The 22,019-nt window shown below is 49.2% G+C and overlaps 1 long non-coding RNA gene across 1 annotated transcript; it reads left to right on the top strand.

Moving 5' to 3' along the window:
• The first annotated feature begins 11,935 nt into the window (after nt 1-11,935).
• Nucleotides 11,936-21,736, top strand: LOC143960096 (uncharacterized). Its single transcript, XR_013270262.1, has 2 exons — nt 11,936-12,266; nt 21,401-21,736. It is a non-coding gene; the product is annotated as an uncharacterized LOC143960096 (long non-coding RNA).
• Nucleotides 21,737-22,019: the final 283 nt, after the last annotated feature.

A 22,019-nucleotide genomic window follows, 5' to 3' on the forward strand; every position in this document is an offset into this window, starting at 1 on the left:
GTTGTCGGGAAGAGGCCCTTGTCCTCATCAACATGGGGACAAGGTGCTTTGGGGTGGGGGGGCCGCACGGCCCCCCCTTCCCCAAGGCACCCCCCCATGTTGAGGGCACGCGGCCTGGTACGGCTCAGGGGGGGCGCTCGCTCGCCCCTCCTTTCCTGGCCGGCCGGGTAGCGTGCTCGGACAAGGGTCTGTTGTGGACTTAGGGGGGACCCCCACGCCGTTTTTTTTCGGCGTTGGGGTTCCCCTTTAAGTCCATACCAGGTGGCGGGGCCAGCGATGTCTCCTTCGCGGGCCCTGCCTACCTGGAGACCTGCTCGAAATGAGCGGACTTTTCTCCGGGCGGGAAAAGCTCGTTCATTTCAAAAGTACGGCGGACTGGCACACACACGGCCGATTTGTCTGCCGAAATGCGAGTCCGGCGGGAAGATTGGAGTGCAAAACTACTTTCTAAGTCCGCCATACTTTCGGGTCAAAAAAGTATGCCGGAGGCTACACACGGGGGGATTGTCCGGCGGACTTCAGTTTGCCGGACTTTTCCACCCGCTTGTTTGATCGTGTGTACGCGGCATAACAGTGTAGCGCAAGTTGGCGTGGACTCTTTCCATGCTGCTCCCCTGCAAAGTGCTGTCCTAGGCCTGGGCCTTGTCGGCCTAGGCCAGGATACAGCGTTGCAGGTAACCCGCACCCACTTCCAAGTAGTAACTAAGGTTGGCCATACATGGTTTGATTTTTCGGCCAGTTCGGCAAGAAGTACTCCATGATTTATCCTTATAAAATATAGTTCAGCCAGGGGCAGTGAGACCATACTCTTGCATTGGCTTTTCTAGGGAGGAAGGCCAGGCTGAAAACAATCTAGCAACCAGAGAACAAACCTGACATAAGAAACTGCTGACTCAACCTGATAAAGAGTAAAAATGTAAATAATTCAACTTGGCAGCAGTTACCAGGAACTAAAAGCTAAGCTGTCTGAAACTCTTATACTAATTTATATTTTGACAGGACATGGAAGAAAAAGTTTAGTAATGACGTTCTCTCCTATCAATGTGTTTTCCTTGCAAAAAGCTGTCAATATCCAACTAGGGCCTAATAGTGAAAACTATATAATAAAATGCCATTTGTAATACCAGATCTGCCCAGTAGATGGCACTATGAATCACCCTTTTCCTCTGTCCTATTTATACAGTTGCTCAGTATTTAAAGGACAACTCTAAGCAAACTAAACATTTACATTTATTGTAAGTTTTCATCAGGTTGTAGACCATGCACTTCCTGGTCTTCACCGGCTCCCTCTTCAGTTCTCCCCTCTTTTTGTCTATATAATAGATTACATATAGTTTTAGTAGTTTATCCTTTTTTTTTTTTTTTTAGCAAGATACATAATATTTAGTAGGAATTTTCACCCAAGATTCACTCAGCTTTCACTCAGAAGTCACCTATTTTTCACTTGAGATGCAATTAGAAAAAAATGGATGAATCCTGGGTGAAAGTTGTATGAATCTTTGGTGAAAACATTGATTAATAGATCAGAGATTGTATTTTTATGCTTTAAGAGTGTATTCTTTTTAATTGACTGCTGATACTTACCTTATAATCAGCACTATATACGGGAAGTCCTATGTTCCATTCAAGATAATGAACTTGAGCACAATTTTTTCCCTGTTTGTCTGTAGATTGTCTGTAAAGGTTTTCCTTTACAGGCATTACAGTTTTAAAGAGCTTCTATTTCCAAAACTAAAAAAAAGAATAACATATATTATAATGCGTTAATGAGTTAATTCACAGTTACGTATGTAGAAGTCCCATACTGAACATTAGATACCTGGGCAACATCCCTGTTTAGGTAATGTGTAATCTGCCATGTTGGACAAAAGAAGGCACAAAAAAATCACTATACTATACTATTGTGTAATTTGAGTATTTTAATAAAAAAACAAATTTTAGAATGTGTTGTTGGAAGCAGCCTGCACCACAAGGATAAGACTTCATTCACACGGTTGAGCTTTAACGCCCGCCTGTGCGAGGGCGGTGTTTGCCTGCACAGGGATGCAAAGGGGTCCCGTGCATTCCCATGCATGCAGTTCCATTGATGTCAATTGGACAGCCATATGGGTGTGGTGTGCATTCTGCGGAACCGCATTTGCACTTGTGTCAAATTGGGGACAGCAGTTGTATCTGTGCAGCTGCTGCATTCCAGCTGACATGAATGTGACTGCCTTCACAGGGACGCACAGGCAAACACTCGCACGGGCATGCGTTTAAGTACAACAGTGTGAACGAGACCTTCTAGTCATGCACGTGAATATGTGTTTCAAGGCATGTAAAAAAGGCCTGAAACAGTGAGAGTTGAGAGTGCAATGCAACTTTACCAGTAAGGATGGAGTCCCTCCTCCATGTGGTAAAATTAGCATTTTACCACGTGTAACTGCAACACACAGTAATGCACAAACTACCTACTTTGCAGCATCATTTATTTAAAATGCCATCCCAACACACCACAGCGGGCCTATGTTCAGCACACTACAATGCGCAAGTATGAACCATCTTTGCGTTGTGGCATGCTGGAGTATAAAAAAACAGCGTAAGTCTGTTAAAACCTCGGTTGCTGCACGCTGACTGCCCATTCAAAATATTTTGATCGTGTAGGACACACATTTTATTGTTAATAGGTTAAATTCACAAGCTATAACATAAAGATAAGGATCTTTCTTTTTAGCCACGTGACTGGCATTTTTAAATCTCAGTCAAAAATATCTTTGTGAAATCTTGTGATATCTTTTGTGAAAAAAAAAAAAATGTATCATTATTCTGTTGTGTTAGCTAAGCTTAATGTCTCTTTGGTTAGGTAAAAAGATTCCTGTGCTACCTTATGAAATAAGCCCATCTAAAACATTCTTTGGAGTTCAGAACTCCAGACATAATCGCACTGGGCAAACTACTGGCATTATGTTTTATAACATAGGAATACAACATGGGACAGAGGTGGGGGTGATATTTTTTTCCCGAAGCCTTAGGTTGTATTGCTGAGCTGCTGCTGGGCTGTATTGTACAGTGCAGTCAGCCGCTTTTCCAACATCGAGTGACTGAACATTCAAGAACTCCCTCTATTGTGTGCATGGGGATTTGTAGGCTCTTGTTTTGTTGGGTGCCATAGAGAATCAATCAGCAGGCTTTTATCATGGCACCAGTGCCCTGCCCCCTCCCGATATCCCTGGCTGTGAGGTATTATCAGTGCAGAGTTAGCCTGCGGCCCACACCCACCGTCTGCAGCTAGATGTGGCTGGATGCTGCTGATTACAATGGTAAGCACATGGGTGCTGCCTTACTCTGCACTCTCCCTGCAGTCAGCATTTGTCAGAGAAAGTCTAATATCCACAACATTTACTTATTCTGCTCAAGCCATTTCATCTTTACAAGCATCTTCTGTAAGTCCCAGTCTGGGAGCTGACTACACACAGTATATGAAATAGAAATGCAGCATTTCATGTGTCTATATGGCAACAAGCAAAATGTAAACACTGGATTCTTTATAGGAATTCAGCAGCCAAAACCATATTGTGTAGAGTTAGCTGTCATGTTGCCCATGCCCAGCTAAACTGGTCGAAAAATCTTCAGTATCGGACATTCCTGCTGTGGTTCGACTCGTTGGCCACCATGTCACTACTGCTTCCCTGCACATGGCTCGGCTGATGTACTAAGAGTGACCATGTACTGTTATGCCACGTACACACGACCGGACTTTCCGGCAGAAAAGGTCTGACGGACTTTCAACTGAGTTACAAAGGACTTACGAACGAATGGACTTGCCCAAACACGAAAGGACTAAAGTCCATTCATTTTGAATGTGATGACGTATGACGGGACTAGAAAAGGAAGTACAATAGCCAGTAGCCAATAGCTGCCCTTGCGTCGTATTTGGTCCGTCGGACCAGCATACAAACGAACGGTTTTCCCAATAGTACAGATTTGAAACATGTTCTATTTCTAGGTCCATTGGAATTTTTTTTAGAAAAACAATCAGATTTTCAGAGACAGAGAACAATCCATGACTTTGTTTTTGTTATTTATTGAGGGTTAATAACTTGGATAGGGATGGGATGAACACTTGACTTTAGCAAAACTTCAGCAACAACTTCAGGGCATTGTTAACCTTTAAAACAACAGCATTCTGCCTATATACAGTCTCTATATACAGCTCCAATGTCTTCCTCCAGCACACACTTGCTTGCAGACCCCAGCTGAATCACTGTTTGGATATCTGCCGAACTTTCAGTCAGATGTTTGAGTGACGGCCCATTACAGGTAGGAACCTGAGGCCCCTTGTAGTGAAGCAAAAATACAGTAAAACAGTTTGCACTCTCCCTCCTGTGGCTACTGATTTCAGCACCATCTCTTCAGGCACTACCAACCCACTTGGTTACCGCTGCCCCCTTCACTAGCCCTCCAGGCTACATGTCCTTCACAGTCCTCCAGACTGTCCCTCTCACCAGCCCACCTGGCTGACTCTGCAGGAGATCTCCCAGGGAAAGGATGAAGACTTGGGACAACCTTGTCTTCGGGGAGAACTGGCTACATAAGGTAGTCTCCCCCCTTGTTAGTTCCCAACAGTGCTGCTCTAATCACACTGTCCTCCACTTTCTCCCGTGCCTGCAGAAAGGGCTTCCTCCCATGTATTGTAGAAGGAACTTCCCAGCACCCAAGCCTGGGCCCAAAGGTCATAATCACCAGACTAAGGGGTACTCCAGAGGGTCACCGACAGTCTACACAGCACTATATCTCCATTTTCCGACTGCCCCTGCTGGCATCACTCATGCCTATTTATGAAGTGGCCTGCCCCCTGCCTGCCCTTTTACTGGGGATTAGCTGAGGCCATCATAAATATTCCAAACAGCTCCTCCTAACCTTCCCCCACTATCTCTAGAAGTTTCTACAACTTTCTAGACCAGGGGAAAGCACCACAGTAGCTGTCGGGATGAGTCATTCAGCCCTGACTCACTGAACCCTGACCTAGATTCACAGCTCAGGCTTAGCCCTGAGCTAAATAAATGTACCTATTCTAAACACTAACACTACTTCTAGCATACACTGGAGGGTGCACACGCACAAACAAGGTTAATGGAGGAATCTCCCCCATCGGGACACTGATCAGCGTCTGTACCCGATTGGTGCAGCCACTGATCGACAAAACTTTTCCAGCACGTCCATGGGCGTCCGCAGAACTTTTTCCAAGGGGGGGCATCATTTTAAGGCTGCTCATGCTCCGCCCCTTTTCGACAATCTCATGAAAATCTTTCCACTGGTAATACATATGTGTTATATAACAGATAATTCATCTTCACTTTGTATTGGAAGTTACTCTGGTGGCTGCGTACCATGCCCATATAGCCTAGAGAATGTACATCTTTTTACATTGCAATACATCTGTTGTGGCCATATTTTGATTTCATACTGTCACTGTATAGGCTAAAAATATGGCAACAACAGATGTATTGCAATGTAAAAAGATGTACATTCTCTAGGCTATATGGGCATGGTACACAGCCACCTGAGTAACCTTGTGGACACTCTGGAAAAAATTTCATACCAGCCTCACAGCATTATTATACCAGCCCAACAGCATAACGTCATTATTTTCTTGTTCATGAAAGGGAAAACCATACATTTTACCAGTTAATAGTGGTAAGTGATCAATCATCAAGGGGGACCCCAGGAACTCAGAACGGGGGGGGACCACCTTCTGCAGAAAGAATACTCGAAGGTAAGGGGGGTGGGTTACTAATATAAGGAGGAAACCCTTTATATCAGTGCCCCTTACATTATCGTATTCACTCCCCCTTACATCAGTGACCCCCCCGACTGGCCTGGCGGTGCTTTCACTGACCTCCTCTCAGGTGCACTGTGCAGGGCTCAGTCAGTCGGCTCCAGCTTGGTGGCTCTGGTTTTATCCTATAGTCTCCTCTCCACAGTCCACACAAGTCTGACTTCTCCCATGACCCCCATCCTGGCGGTGCTCCCACTCTTGACTCCTCTCCAGACTCCCTACAGGAGATGGTCAGAGACTGCAATCTCTATGCAAGAGCTCAATTCAGCCTCACCAGTGCCCATCAAATGCAGCCTCACTGTGCCCACCAATGCAGCCTCACTGTGCCCACCAATGCAGCCTCACCGTGTCCATCAAATGCAGCCTCACCGTGTCCATCAAATGCAGCCTCACCGTGTCCATCAAATGCAGCTTTACTGTGTCCATCAAATGCAGCCTCACTGTGTCCATCAAATGCCGCTTTACTGTGCCGTGAATGCAGCCTCACTGTGTCCATCATTACAGCCCCTCCTGTGCCCCACGTCCCAGTCTGCAGTCCCTGTCTGTGGGAAGGTGTGTTGTTGATGCTTGGTACGGTACCTTGCATGCCAGCAGGATATCCATGATGACCAGCAGCAGGCAGGGTCTGTTCTCGTTTTGGATGGGGACGGTGCTCCTTCCAGAGGATCTGTCTGCTGTGAGATGGAGTGGTCCCTGGCCACCTGGACCTTCAGCTGTCTTCATTTTCCAGCCCCAGTCAGCCTGTCCTCTGGTCCTGGGGAAGTGGAGAGCACTGGGTGGGAGTTGGAGAGAAGGGGGAGCAAAGAGTACTGGCAGGGTTGGAGAACACCTGGGTGGGGGCAAAGAGCGAGGGGGAGTGGAGATCACAGGGATGGGGAGCGGAGAGCGCTGGGGGGGAACCTGAGAGTACTGGGGGGGCCAACAAGAACAGGGGTAGAGAGCATGGTAGGCTGAGAGCACGGGGGGGGGCTAAGAGTATGGAGTGGTGAAGAGCACTGGGGGGGCAGAAAAACAGGGGTGGAGAGCACGGAGGCTGGAGAGTACTGGGGGGCAGAAAAACAGGGGTGGAGAGCACGGAGGCTGGAGAGTACTGGGGGGTACAAAGAGCAGGGGGGAGTTGAGAGCAACGGGGGGGGGCTGGAGAGCACCAGGGGGGCAGAAAGAACAAGGGTGGGGAGAATGGGGGGCTGGAGAGTACTGGGGTGGGGGCTGGAGAGTGATGGGGAGAGCTGAAGAGCACTGGGGGGGAGAAAGAACAGGGGGGAGAGCACTGGGGGGAGTGAAGAGCACTGAGGGGAGAGCACTGGGGGGGAAAGAACAGGGGGAGAGAGGAGAGCACTGGGGCGGGGAGAGCACTGGGGAGAGTGGAGTGTACTGGGGGGGGGAGCACTGGAGGGAGTGGAGAGCACTGGGGAGGGAAGAACAGGGGGGAGAGCACTGGGGGGAGAACAGGGGGGAGAGCACTGGGGAGGAGAACGGGGGGAGAGCACAGAGGGGAGAGGACTGGGGGGAGTGGAGAGCACTGTGGGGGGGGGGAACAGGGGGGAGCACTGGTCGGAGTAGAGAGCACTGGGGGGAACGGGGGGAGAGCACTTGTGGGGGGACGGGGGAGAGCACTGGGGGGGGACAGGGGGGAAAGCACTGGGGGGAGAGCACTGGGATGGTGGCTAGAGAAGGATGGGGAGAGCTGGAGAGCAGCAAGAACAGGGGAGGAGAAAACTGGGGGGGGGGGCAGGAGAGTATGGTGGTGGAGGAGAGCACTTTGGGGGGGGCAGGAGAGTGTGGTGGAGGAGAGCACTGGAGGGGGTGGCAGGAGAGTGTGGTGGTGGAGGAGACCACTGGGGGGGCAGGAGAGTGTGGCAGTGGAGGAGAGCACTGGGGGGGCAGGAGAGTGCGGTGGTGGAGAGCACTGTGGGGGGGGGGGGGGCAGGAGAGTGCGGTGGTGGAGGAGAGCACTGGAGGGGGTGGCAGGAGAGTGTGGTGGTGGAGGAGACCACTGGGGGGGGGTGGCAGGAGAGTGTGGCGGTGGAGAACACTGGGGGGGCAGGAGAGTGTGGTGGTGGAGGAGAGCACTGTGGGGGAGGGGGCAGGAGAGTGTGGTGGTGGAGGGGAGCACTGTGGGGGAGGGGGCAGGAGAGTGTGGTGGTGGAGGGGAGCACTGGAGGGGGGGCAGGAGAGTGTGGTGGTGGAGGAGACCACGGGGGGGGGGCAGGAGAGTGTGGTGGTGGTGGAGGAGAGCACTGGGGGGGGCAGGAGAGTGCGTGGTGGAGGAGAGCACTGGGGGGGGGAGGAGAGTGCGGTGGTGGAGAGCACTGGGGGGGCAGGAGAGTGCGGTGGTGGAGGAGAGCACTGGGGGGGGCAGGAGAGTGCGGTGGTGGAGGAGAGCACTGGGGGGGGGCAGGAGAGTGCGGTGGTGGAGGAGAGCACTGCAGCCCCCCCCTCGATCCTCCTATCCAGGCACTGTGGCACGGATGGGCATCTACTCCTCTGGATCACAGCGATGAATGGCTGTGTTCGGCGGCCGCTCTGTAACACAGTCCCGCTCCCCCCAGACCGGCTCATGTGATAGGCGGAACGTGATTCTCTCTACTATCACACGAGCTGGTCTGGGGGGCGGGACTGTGTTACAGAGCGGCCGCCAAACACAGAGCCAGAGGAGAGAGCGGAGGATGCAGCATGGCGGCGGCAACACCTTGGGGATTCCAGGGGGGGGCACTTGACCCCCCTTGCCCCCTGCTGCGGACACCCATGAGCACGTCCCTTCCAGAGAAGGTGATTAAAAAATTGGCTTCTGTTGATCAGTGACAGCCACACAATCATCGAAAATTCATCCAATCCCCACAGGACTGGCCAAATTTCGATCAGTGTATGGCCTGGTTAATGCTCTCTTCACATGCAGTGCAGTGATCTACTCACATTGCAATGTATCCCCTAGGTATGGTGCAGTGAGCTGCGATAAAATGCAGACATGCTGCATTATATTGCAGTGTGCCGTAAGGGATCACATGTTACTGAACAGTAGTGGAATGCAACACTTTGTGCACTTTTTTTTACTTTTTGCACTTCGAATACAGCTGATCCCCAAAAAAAAGCAAAAAACTGTGTGATACGCTGAAAACACATCACACCGCCCTCTAACACCAGCTCACTGCAGCCAGAAAGAAGAGCTGCCACACACTAAACCAATGCGTGTGTGTTGAGGGTGTGGGCAGAGCAAACAGGTCCTAAGCATGGTCATTGTTTCTTAGTTCAAATCATCACACCACCTGGGAGCTGCCATACGTTTTATCCCTGATTTAAAACTATCCCACTGTGGTACACAATTGAAAAGCCTCTTTCTACAAAGAAAATTAACAATTTCTAAACCATTGGCTGCGCCTGCGAGCACTGGTAATATGCTGGTTTTCCAGCAAGACCATTTTGACAGCGGGAACCCATGATACCTGCTGAACTGGCCGACTTTTGGTACATGTGAACTAGGGGACAACATGAATCTTCTAATTCTCAGAAGGGAAAAACTGAATAGACACTCATTAACACAAATGTGACAACCATAATGTTTGTTAAAGGATTGGAGTGGACACTTTTGCCTCGTACACACGTTTAGACTTTCCAACAACAAAACCGTAGATTTTTGTTCGAAGGTTGTTGGCTCCAACTTGTCTTGCATACACACGGTCACACAAATGTTGGCCCACAATTACGAACGTAGTGACGTACAAGACGTACATGATATCTCCATCACGAACGCTAGTTTTACAAGATCGAGCACTTCCTGCTCGTCCTTGATTCCGAGCAGGCATGGATTTTTGTGTGATGTACCTGTGTGCACACACGATCGGAAAGTCTGAGAACAAACATTTGTTGGCAGAAAATTTGAGAACCTGCTAGTCAACATTTGTTGGCGGAAAGTCCGACAACAAATGTCCGATAGAGTGTACACATGATTGGACTTACCGCCAACAAGCTCACATCCAACATTTCCCGTTGGAAAATCTGATCGTGTGTACGCGGCATTAGGTCTATTGTCAGTTTTGTATTGCTGTCAGTGTTACTATCAGGTAGATCTTCCTATACTTCCTGTCATCGCTAATGCAGAGATCACATGCAAATCATAAGCCCTGGACGCAGGCAGTATTTTTTTCCTGCACTCTTTTGCCCCGTACACACGAGAGGACTTATGTCCGACAGACTTCCAAAGGAGTTCCGCCGGAGTTCCGCCGGAGTTCCGACGGAGTTCTGACAGACTTTTCGGCCGAACGGACTTGGCCACACACGATCACACTAAACTCTGACGGATTCGAACGTGATGACGTACGACCCGACTCGAATAAGGAAGTTCATAGCCAGTAGCCAATAGCTGCCCTAGCGTCGGTTTTAGTCCGTCGGAGTAGCATACACACGAGCGGAGTTTTCGAAGGGGACCGGGTCCGGCGGAGTTCCTTCGGGAAAATTTGAAGCATGCTTCATTTCTAAAGTCCGTCAGACTTTGGCGAATCAAAAGTCCGTTGCAGCCCACACACGATCGGATAGTCTGACGGACTCGGTCCTTCGGACTTTGGATGTTGAAAAGTCCGCTCGTGTGTACGGGGCATTATGGGTACCCTGATCTTTTGATAGACCACCCAAGACTCCCGCGTAATAAATACAGGGCTGTCCATGACCCTTCCACCCCTATGTGACATGTTTCAGGTGCCGATTGCTGCTGTGTGCGTATGAGGGGCAGGGTGTTGGTAATGTCTTTCTTCACACCTGGAAGTACTGCATTTTTTTTGACAGTCTGTAAGCAGATTGGGTCAGCAGTAAAGCACAGAAAAAGTATGCACAAATTTACCATTTAAGATGAACCCATTGCCATACCTCCCAAATTTTTGCAATGGGAATGAGGGACACCCCTCAGCAAAAGTAGGCAGGCATAGAACACATCCCTTGCCACGCCCCCTTAAAGGAGAATTGTACAAAAAACAAGATTGGTTAAACCCACAAGTGCTTTTTTTTTTTACTTCTACTATTCCTTTATATTGGCTTTTGGAATTTACAATTTAGAAATCAGATGAAAGGTTTAGCACTGGAAAACACTTTTTGATAGATAAAAAGTGCATTTTATATACAGCTATATAGATCAGACCAAAATGAGGGACAAATGAGGAGCAATAAGGGACAGAGGGACATTGTTCCAAATCAAGGACAGTCCCTCGAAATCAGAGACAGCTGGGAGCTATGCATTACTTTCACTAGTAAGGACAAAGTACAGGTTCACTTTAAAAAGGCTGTGATTGGTTGCTATGCAGTGCTGAGTTTTGTACATTGCCCCTTACTATATACGGAAGAGCAGAGAATTAAGTAAAATTGCACAACTGGGATGTCCCACTCGCTCATGCAAAATGAAAGTACGTGGTTTGGGTGGAGGTCTTATTTATTATTTTTCTGTGAGATAAGCAATCTCTGTGGCGCAGTGTAAGGCTCCGTAGACTAATGCACCCCTGCAGTTTTCCTATACTGTTTATACAGCAGTCTAGAGCACAGGTATGTGGAGGCTTTGTGCTGGGGTTTACACTGTATGCTAATTAATTATGGGACCCAGTCATAAACTAGTGATATGACCCTACTGTAGCCCTGCTTTTGTTAAAAAATAAAAAAAAGGCACACTTATAAAGCACAGCACTGGGCTTTATAAATGTGATCTCCCATTCGCTTGCTACAGGACTCCAAAAAGGTTAAAATGCTTACTTTCAACAATTTTTGTATACATAAATAATATTTAAATAAATATGATTTAAAATAAATAATATTTTAAATAATAAATAATTAAATAATATTTATTTACTTGCAATGTCCCTCTGAACTTGTTAGCACATATAGCTACTTCAGAAGAGTCAACTCCCTAAGCACAGCCCCCTCCCTACTTGCATGTCATAGCCCTGTCATCTTCTGAGAGTATCTAATAACTGTCTGTGCTGGCCCAGCAATTTCACCCCTCCCTACATAATATTTTATATAGCTGCCAGCGGAGAACCAAAGGGAAACACTATAGAATGTTACTTGTGTCACAGATCTGAATCTGCTAGAGGTGCTGACTTCACATACAATCCAGTCTATGGCCCTTTAGATGTCTACACAAGGGAGGTTTTTATAGGTACAGTATATATAACATGCCTAAAACATATGAAATGTCTGTTAAATGAGCTAGTGACAGGATCTCTTTAAAAAAAATCAGGGAGAAGAAGAAGAGTGGCACAGGTGCCTGTACCAAGTCCTGGCCAGCAGAAGAACTGGATCTGGCAATGAAGTAGAAACTGAAGAACAGGAACTCGTGCCAGAAGTTGTCACAGGGCTTGCAGAAGCCGGAGGCAAGAACGTGGTCAGACAGGCAGAAATTGGCAATGGGCAGGCAGCAAAGCCAGGCAGAGATTCCGAAGATGTAAGCATAAACAAGAGCCGGGCTGAGGTCAGTATCACACGGGCAGAAGATGAGCCAAAGGGATAAGCAAGGTGTGATGTCAAGAAGCAAGCCAAGGTCAGGTACCAAAGGGATTGAGATCTGGCGTATTTAGAAGGCAAACCAAGGTATATCACGGCAACTAGGAGGGTCTGGTCATGGGTCACAGGAGCTGACGACCACTCAGCAATAGTGATGGCCGAACGGTTCGCCCGGCGGTCGTTTCGCGGCGAATTTCCGACTTTCGCCGTCCGCGGGTTCGAACGCCTTTTTCCGTCGTTCGCCCCGGCGGACTTACGTGTTTAATGTATACAAGAACTTTAACCTTTCGTGACACGTTTATCATGTGTTACAGGACAACCAATTGAGACATGACAGCTCATGGACACTTGGACATTCCCCCTAACCTATAAATACACCCGATCCGGTGGCCATTTTACATTCTTTCTTCTGTCACTGTAGGGAAAGGATCCTGTGTGGAGTAGGGACAGAGAAAACGCTAGCTATTTGGTACACAAAAGTTCTTTTCAGGACTGGTATAGGTGTTAGGTCAGCAGCCTGAGTTTCTTTTGTCAGTTTAGATAAAGGGACAGAGCGCTGTATGCTGCTATTTTAGGGACAGCTCAGCCAGATTAGTCTTTCTTCATCATCATCATCATCATCATCATTAGCTGTTACTATCAGGTCCACAAAAGAGCTGTTCCAGCTAATCGTTCCAGCCTACTCTTTTTTGCCAATTTGTATAGGGACAGGCAGGAAGCAGTGTGTCAGGCAGTGAGGATAATTTTAAAGACTTGCTGTTACTATTAGTTCCACAAAGGTTCTTTTCAGGACTGGTATCAGTGGTACGGTAATAGGCTTGTACACGTATAATATTCTTTCTTCCAAATATAGAAAGAATATTATACTTGACTGCTGCCCTTCTGCTGCAGTCTGCTAATCATTCACAACTCACTTGTTCCACAAAGCTCTTTATCAGGACTGGTAACTTGGTCTGTCTAGGGTGCTACGGTACATAGGCTTGGGTGCGGTACAGTCTGCTGTTCTGTAAGGACCGCTATCGGTCCACAATACATAGGGTTGCCGTGCACTACTGCTGACCGCTGCCCTATACTGCAGCAGTCCTTCAGCGGTATAGGGACTGACGCACAGTCTGCTAAACACTAATACACAACCTGCTTGGTCCACAAAAGTTCTTATAAGGACTGGTAACTTGGTATAGGGTGCTACGGTACATAGGCCTGAGTGCAGTACAGTCTGCTGTTCTGTAAGGACCGCTATCGGTCCACAATACATAGGGTTGCCGTGCACTACTGCTGACCGCTGCCCTATACTGCAGCAGTCCTTCATTGGTATAGGGACTGACGTACAGTCTGCTAATCACTAACACACAACCTGCTTGGTCCACAAAAGTTCTTATAAGGACTGGTAACTTGGTATAGGGTGCTACGGTACATAGGCCTGAGTGCAGTACAGTCTGCTGTTCTGTAAGGACCGCTATCGGTCCACAATACATAGGGTTGCCGTGCACTACTGCTGACCGCTGCCCTATACTGCAGCAGTCCTTCATTGGTATAGGGACTGACGTACAGTCTGCTAATCACTAACACACAACCTGCTTGGTCCACAAAAGTTCTTATAAGGACTGGTAACTTGGTATAGGGTGCTACGGTACATAGGCCTGAGTGCGTTACAGTCTGCTGTTCTGTAAGGACCGCTATCGGTCCACAATACATAGGGTTGCCGTGCACTACTGCTGACCGCTGCCCTATACTGCAGCAGTCCTTCAGCGGTATAGGGACTGACGCACAGTCTGCTAAACACTAACACACAACCTGCTTGGTCCACAAAAGTTTTTATAAGGACTGGTAACTTGGTATAGGGTGCTACGGTACATAGGCCTGAGTGCAGTACAGTCTGCTGTTCTGTAAGGACCGCTATCGGTCCACAATACATAGGGTTGCCGTGCACTACTGCTGACCGCTGCCCTATACTGCAGCAGTCCTTCATTGGTATAGGGACTGACGTACAGTCTGCTAATCACTAACACACAACCTGCTTGGTCCACAAAAGTTCTTATAAGGACTGGTAACTTGGTATAGGGTGCTACGGTACATAGGCCTGAGTGCGTTACAGTCTGCTGTTCTGTAAGGACCGCTATCGGTCCACAATACATAGGGTTGCCGTGCACTACTGCTGACCGCTGCCCTATACTGCAGCAGTCCTTCATTGGTATAGGGACTGACGTACAGTCTGCTAATCACTAACACACAACCTGCTTGTTCCACAAAAGTTCTTATAAGGACTGGTAACTTGGTATAGGGTGCTACGGTACATAGGCTTGAGTGCGGTACAGTCTGCTGTTCTGTAAGGACCGCTATCGGTCCACAATAGATAGGGTTGACGTGCACCACTGCTGACCGCTGCCCTATACTGCAGCAGTCCTTCAGCGGTATAGGGACTGACGTACAGTCTGCTAAACACTAATACACAACCTGCTTGGTCCACAAAAGTTCTTATAAGGACTGGTAACTTGGTATAGGGTGCTACGGTACATAGGCTTGAGTGCGGTACAGTCTGCTGTTCTGTAAGGACCGCTATCGGTCCACAATAGATAGGGTTGACGTGCACCACTGCTGACCGCTGCCCTATACTGCAGCAGTCCTTCAGCGGTATAGGGACTGACGTACAGTCTGCTAAACACTAATACACAACCTGCTTGGTCCACAAAAGTTCTTATAAGGACTGGTAACTTGGTATAGGGTGCTACGGTACATAGGCTTGAGTGCGGTACAGTCTGCTGTTCTGTAAGGACCGCTATCGGTCCACAATAGATAGGGTTGACGTGCACCACTGCTGACCGCTGCCCTATACTGCAGCAGTCCTTCAGCGGTATAGGGACTGACGTACAGTCTGCTAAACACTAATACACAACCTGCTTGGTCCACAAAAGTTCTTATAAGGACTGGTAACTTGGTATAGGGTGCTACGGTACATAGGCTTGAGTGCGGTACAGTCTGCTGTTCTGTAAGGACCGCTATCGGTCCACAATAGATAGGGTTGACGTGCACCACTGCTGACCGCTCACCTATACTGCAGCAGTCCTTCAGCGGTATAGGGACTGACGTACAGTCTGCTAATCACTAACACACAACCTGCTTGTTCCACAAAAGTTCTTATAAGGACTGGTAACTTGGTATAGGGTGCTACGGTACATAGGCTTGAGTGCGGTACAGTCTGCTGTTCTGTAAGGACCGCTATCGGTCCACAATAGATAGGGTTGACGTGCACCACTGCTGACCGCTGCCCTATACTGCAGCAGTCCTTCAGCGGTATAGGGACTGACGTACAGTCTGCTAAACACTAATACACAACCTGCTTGGTCCACAAAAGTTCTTATAAGGACTGGTAACTTGGTATAGGGTGCTACGGTACATAGGCTTGAGTGCGGTACAGTCTGCTGTTCTGTAAGGACCGCTATCGGTCCACAATAGATAGGGTTGACGTGCACCACTGCTGACCGCTGCCCTATACTGCAGCAGTCCTTCAGCGGTATAGGGACTGACGTACAGTCTGCTAAACACTAATACACAACCTGCTTGGTCCACAAAAGTTCTTATAAGGACTGGTAACTTGGTATAGGGTGCTACGGTACATAGGCTTGAGTGCGGTACAGTCTGCTGTTCTGTAAGGACCGCTATCGGTCCACAATAGATAGGGTTGACGTGCACCACTGCTGACCGCTCACCTATACTGCAGCAGTCCTTCAGCGGTATAGGGACTAAGAGTTTTGTCACAGGGTCATTTAAAAAATGACATGCAGAGGAAGAGGCAGGCCCTTCCGCAGGGGTGGTAGGGGTAGGGCAGGAGCAACAGGCTTGAGCCAAAGTGGGAAGTTGCAGAAGGTGCGTTCAATTACTTTAAAGGATGCACCAGACTTGGTTGAGTGGCTCGCTCAGCCTTACTCTTCTGCACCCTCCTCATCCTCTCGATCTGCACCCTCTTCTTCACTCTCTGCTATGTGCACCCCCAAAGACACTACCACCAACAACACGACCACCACCACCACCACCACATACCTTCCGCTTGAGTCACTGGAATTATTTTCCGATCCATATCAAGAGGACATTTCTGATGCGCAGCCACTCTTGGTATTGGATCAGGAAGAGGAGGTAGCAACAAGCGCTACTCAGCAGTCTGACGCCAGTACCCAGATCAGCCCAAGGAGGAGGTTGGTCCCCGGTGTTGCTGCCTACTCTACTTATAGCGGTGGGGAAGGTGACGTTGATGATGACGTGTCTAGTGATGTCACGTGGGTGCCCACAAGAGAGGAAGAGGAGGGGAGTTCAGAGGGAGATATGGACCAGCAGATAGGGAGGAGAAGCAGCAATGACTTACATTGCACAGCAGGGACAAAGCAGACTGCAAATGTATCAGGAGCGAGTCATCGACCATGTACGGTCACATCTGGCGCTCCCAGGACACCGGCACATGGCTCCGCAGTGTGGGCTTTTTTTAACGTGTCCGCTGCTGACAATAGCGTTGCCATCTGCAATCTTTGCAGTCAACGCGTTAGTCGCGGTAAGCCCAATACTCACCTAGGGACGACCGCCTTAAGAAGGCACATGAGCAGCCATCACCGAGCCCAGTGGGAGCAACGGAACACACAAAGCCACACTGCAGGCTCTCACCGTCCAGCCTCGTCTTCTACTTCTCCTTCTCCTCTCTCCTCACAATTGTCCTCCACTCCACCTTCCATCACGCCAAGCTCACATTTTTCTGCAAAAAGGCAGGCTTCCGTGGGCCTAATGTTTGAGCGTAAAAAAATGATGACGCCGGATAACCCTCTTGCCCAACGGTTGGCGGCTGGCTTGTCAGAACTCATAGCCCGCCAACTACTGCCATATAAACTGGTGGACTCGGAGGCCTTTCGCAAATTTGTGGCCATTGGAACACCACAATGGAAGGTCCCAGGAAGGAAGTATTTCTCAGAGAAGGGCATCCCAGAGCTATATGGCCATGTTCAGCGGCAAGTGAATGTATCTCTGGCACACAGTGTCGGTGCCAAGATACATCTGACCACAGACACGTGGTCTAGCAAACACGGGCAGGGAAGGTATATCAGTTTTACTGCCCACTGGGTGAACCTTCTGACGGCCGTCAAGCATGTAACCCGTGGCACCCGTGTAGATTTGGTTTTACCGCCACGGATTGCATGCAGGCCTGACTCTTCTTCTCCTCCTCCTACTCCATCCTCCTCCCTCTCCTCCTCAGCTGCCTCCTCCTTTTCCGCTGCTAGCGTCTCTTCCACTGCACCGCCCAAGCTCCCCAGAACCTATTCCACATGCCAGGTGAGACGTTGCCATGCCGTGCTGCGTCTGTTGTGCCTGGAAGCAAAGAGCCACACTGGCCCGGCACTCCTTTCAGCTTTGCGTTCACAGGCAGATGAGTGGCTAACACCGCTCAATTTGACAGTTGGTAAAGTGGTGTGTGACAACGGTGCCAATCTGCTTAGCGCATTGAAACAGGGCAAAATCACGCACGTGCCGTGCATGGCACACGTCTTAAACTTGGTCGTGCAGCGATTCCTTGTCAAATACCCTGGGGTCCAGGACATCTTGCGGCAGGCAAGGAAAATCTCGGCCCATTTCAGAAGATCTTACACGGCCATGGCTCGCCTTGCTGACATTCAGCGGCGACACCATCTGCCGGTCAGACGTCTTATTTGCGATTGCCCGACGCGATGGAACTCAACCTTCTATATGCTTGATAGGCTGCTCCAGCAGAAACGTGCAGTTAACGTCTACCTGTATGAACTCTGCGAAAGAAACGGTTCTGGGGAGCTGGGTTTTTTTTCACCGCGCCAGTGGCTGCTCATGCGCGACACATGCAGACTTCTGCGGCCATTTGAGGAGATCACCAAACTGGTCAGTCGCAGCCATGGCGCCATCAGTGACATGGTACCTTATGCCTTCTTTCTGGAGCGTGCATTGCGTCGTGTCATTGATCAGGCTGTGGAGGAGCAGGAGCGGGAAGATGAGGAAGTCGCAATGCTGGATGAATTCCCAGGGGGGGCTACTCTATCTGAGACAAGTCAACAACAGGAGTCTGATGAGGAGTCAGAGGAGGATGGTGCCGGGGCGGATGAGCAGGAGCAAGAAGAGCATGCTTTAAACCTTTCTGGGATCCCTGTTGTGCGAGGATGGGGAGAGGAGAATGAAGAGGACGACATTATCCTGGATGATGAGCAGGAGCCAGGCCACCACACCGCTTCCACTTTAGTGCAAATGGGGGCCTTCATGCTCCAGTGTTTTAATAGGGACCCCCGTATAAAAAGCATGAGGGTCAAGGACCAGTACTGGGTGGCAACGTACTTAGACCCCCGGTACAAACACAAAATGGTGGAAATGTTACCGCCGTCGCAGAGGGCTGTCAGAATGCAGCACTTCCAGGCCTTGCTTCGAGAAATGCTGCATTCTGCTTTTGCGTGCGCTGGCAGAGGAGCAATTCCCACTCCCAGAGAAGGATTTGCGGGTACCAATCCAACAGCGCCTGCAAGAAGAGGCCGGTTTGAAGATGTGTTGGTGACTTCGGATATGAGGTCATTCTTTCAGCCGACCCATCGACAGGTGTCATCCGGATCCAGCATCAGGGAACGCCTAGACCGTCAGGTGTCCGACTACATTGGGTTAACGGCCGATGTGGACGCTCTGAGGAGTGATGAACCCCTAGACTACTGGGTGGGCAGGCTTGACCTCTGGCCAGAGCTTGCCCAATTTGCAATCGAACTGTTGGCTTGCCCCTCATCCAGTGTCCTGTCCGAAAGGACGTTCAGCGCAGCAGGGGGGATTGTGACCGATAAGCGTACTCGCCTAGCTCACCACAGTGTTAACTACCTCACATTTCTAAAAATGAATGAGGCATGGATCTCGGAGGAATTCAACACATGTGATCAGTAGACCATGTATATGTCTATAAACAATTTTTGGAATCAAGCACACAGACCTTCTTAATTCATTTGGCTCACTTCCCTGACCCAAAAAAGCACACCGTACTATATGCCCCTACCCTCCTCTTTGAAGAGGTTGAGCGGTGTCATATTTCTACTGGGGCTGCTTATTATGAGGGGTTCCCACCATCCCTGTGCTGTGCTGACTTCCTCCTGGGTGTTCTTATTATGAGGGGCTCCCACCATCCCTGTGCTGTGCTGACTTCCTCCTGGGGGTTCTTATTATGAGGGGATCACACCATCCCTGTGCTGTGCTGACTTCCTCCTGGGGCTGCTTACGGTGCTGCTGTCAGCGCTGTATGTCACGGAGCTGCTGTCAGCGCTGTATGTCACGGAGCTGCTGTCAGCGCTGTATGTCACGGAGCTGCTGTCAGCGCTGTATGTCACGGAGCTGCTGTCAGCGCTGTATGTCACGGAGCTGCTGTCAGCGCTGTATGTCACGGAGCTGCTGTCAGCGCTGTATGTCACGGAGCTGCTGTCAGCGCTGTATGTCACGGAGCTGCTGTCAGCGCTGTATGTCACGGAGCTGCTGTCAGCGCTGTATGTCACGGAGCTGCTGTCAGCGCTGTATGTCACGGTGCTGCTGTCAGCGCTGTATGTCACGGAGCTGCTGTCAGCGCTGTATGTCACGGAGCTGCTGTCAGTGCTGTATGTCACGGAGCTGCTGTCAGCGCTGTATGTCACGGAGCTGCTGTCAGCGCTGTATGTCACGGAGCTGCTGTCAGCGCTGTATGTCACGGTGCTGCTGTCAGCGCTGTATGTCACGGAGCTGCTGTCAGCGCTGTATGTCACGGAGCTGCTGTCAGCGCTGTATGTCACGGAGCTGCTGTCAGCGCTGTATGTCACGGAGCTGCTGTCAGCGCTGTATGTCACGGAGCTGCTGTCAGCGCTGTATGTCACGGTGCTGATGTCAGTGCTCTGTATTACGGTGCTGCTGTCAGTGCTCTGTATCTCCTGCACCCTCTTGTTTGCCTACCCTGGTCCCTGACCTTCCCTCTCCTCCATTGCCTTCATTAGCTCCATAGTCCTGAATTGTCAGAACAATTTCCCAAATAAAAAAAAAATGCTTGTAGTTATCGATCCCAAATTCACCTCATACATGTATTATGCTATTGTCCAGGTGGTGGGACTACGTGCTACCCCCTAATAATTACCCCGTGGCCGCAAATTCGACCTAAAGGTTTGCGAAATTCGCCTCCCATTGAAGTCAATGGAGCCCGCGGCGAACGGTCGTTTTCGCGAACGTTTGTGTCCGTTCGCGTTTCGCGTTCGCGAAACGTCCCGTCGGAAGTTCGTCCATCACTACTCAGCAATGATCTTGAATCTTGCAGTGCTTTAAATGAGCCACTAGGCACCAAAGTCAATTCAAGCATGCATGCTCACGCTCATGTGCACACTCATGCTCTTGTGCACACATGCACAGTTCTTTCAGCACAGGTATGTACTCAGTTCACATGCATTCCAAGCACCAGACCCTATGCTCAACCACTGCTGGATGCCTATGCTGGTGACCACAATGGGCGGTTTCTGGTTATGTGATATTCTACCTACATGCAAGCTGTGCAAGTATTTTAAAAGCTATGGCACGTGCCTTTAGTCTCACCTGTGATCCAGCCAGTAAGTCTGTTATTTTTTAACCTTCCTTTAACAAACCAAGCTGTTCGGGAAAAGTGGCAGTTAGAGGGTTGAGACAAACCATTTAATACTGACAGGGGTGCTTACAGTTGTGAGCTTTTATTTATTTATTTAAAATCTTTATCACAAAAAGAAAAACAAAACTATTGCTGTAACTGCTTAAAAAGTGTTAGCTGGAGTTCAGCCTTAAAGTGGATGAAATTAATGAAATTTGACCTGAGCACATTTTATCTGTAGTGTTTTCTTATCGCTCTTCAAAGCCCTAAGTTCAGTGGCTTTCTCTTGCTCCATTCTTCTGTTATCAGCATGATAACATCTGACAAGTTCTCAGTCAACGGAGATAAAACCAGACAGAATTTTGTGTCGGGTGGATGCTATAATTAGATTAGCAGAGAGCTGAACTATTCACAGCGTAGCTGTCAGGGCTGGCTTAGCCCTTCCTTCTCTGGGCTGGCTGCTCAGCTGTTGGCTAATTGCCAGCTCTCATCTCTCTCCACAGTTACCAGCTGTTCCTGATCATGCTCATCTGACCTGCCTACTTAAAGGTGTCCAGCTCACTTCACCTCTGCCTTCGCCTTGGTCACATCACAAGAAACCATCTCCTGCGGTTCTGTTTAAAGACTGGCTTACTGACATCCCTTCTGGCTCCTTATCCTGCTTGCCGTTGCTCTACTTGGATCCCTGACTTCTGGCCTGGCTGATTACCCGATCTGGTTATTGAACTCTGGCCTGGCTGACTACTCGATCCGTTTACTGGACTCTGGCTATGCTTTGACTATGCTTTTTCTAATTACCTTTTTATTTTTATTTAATAAACAAGTGTGATTTAATTGTACTTCTGTCTCGGTCTGATTCATAGTTTCTGACAGTAGGCGAAGGCCATGAATTCAGAAGATACAGTCAATCCACTTGTTGGTAAAAAAAAATCCAGATTGGATGAGCAAGATCACCGCATGGATCAGTTTGCCATGGCTTTACAAACGCTCCTGAGTCACACGGCTCACCTGGAATTCCCCACGGTGGCTGCTCCGGTACAACCTGAGTCGCAGGCCGTCCCTGCTGCTGCGCCAGTCTCTGTGCAGGCACCCGCCTCGAGTATTACCTCTATAAGAGGTATG

The sequence above is a fragment of the Lithobates pipiens genome, unplaced genomic scaffold (genome assembly GCF_037356315.1).
Source record: "Lithobates pipiens isolate NorthernLeopardFrog02 unplaced genomic scaffold, aLitPip1_a1.2 Scaffold_8, whole genome shotgun sequence".
Taxonomy (NCBI): Eukaryota; Metazoa; Chordata; class Amphibia; order Anura; family Ranidae; genus Lithobates; species Lithobates pipiens.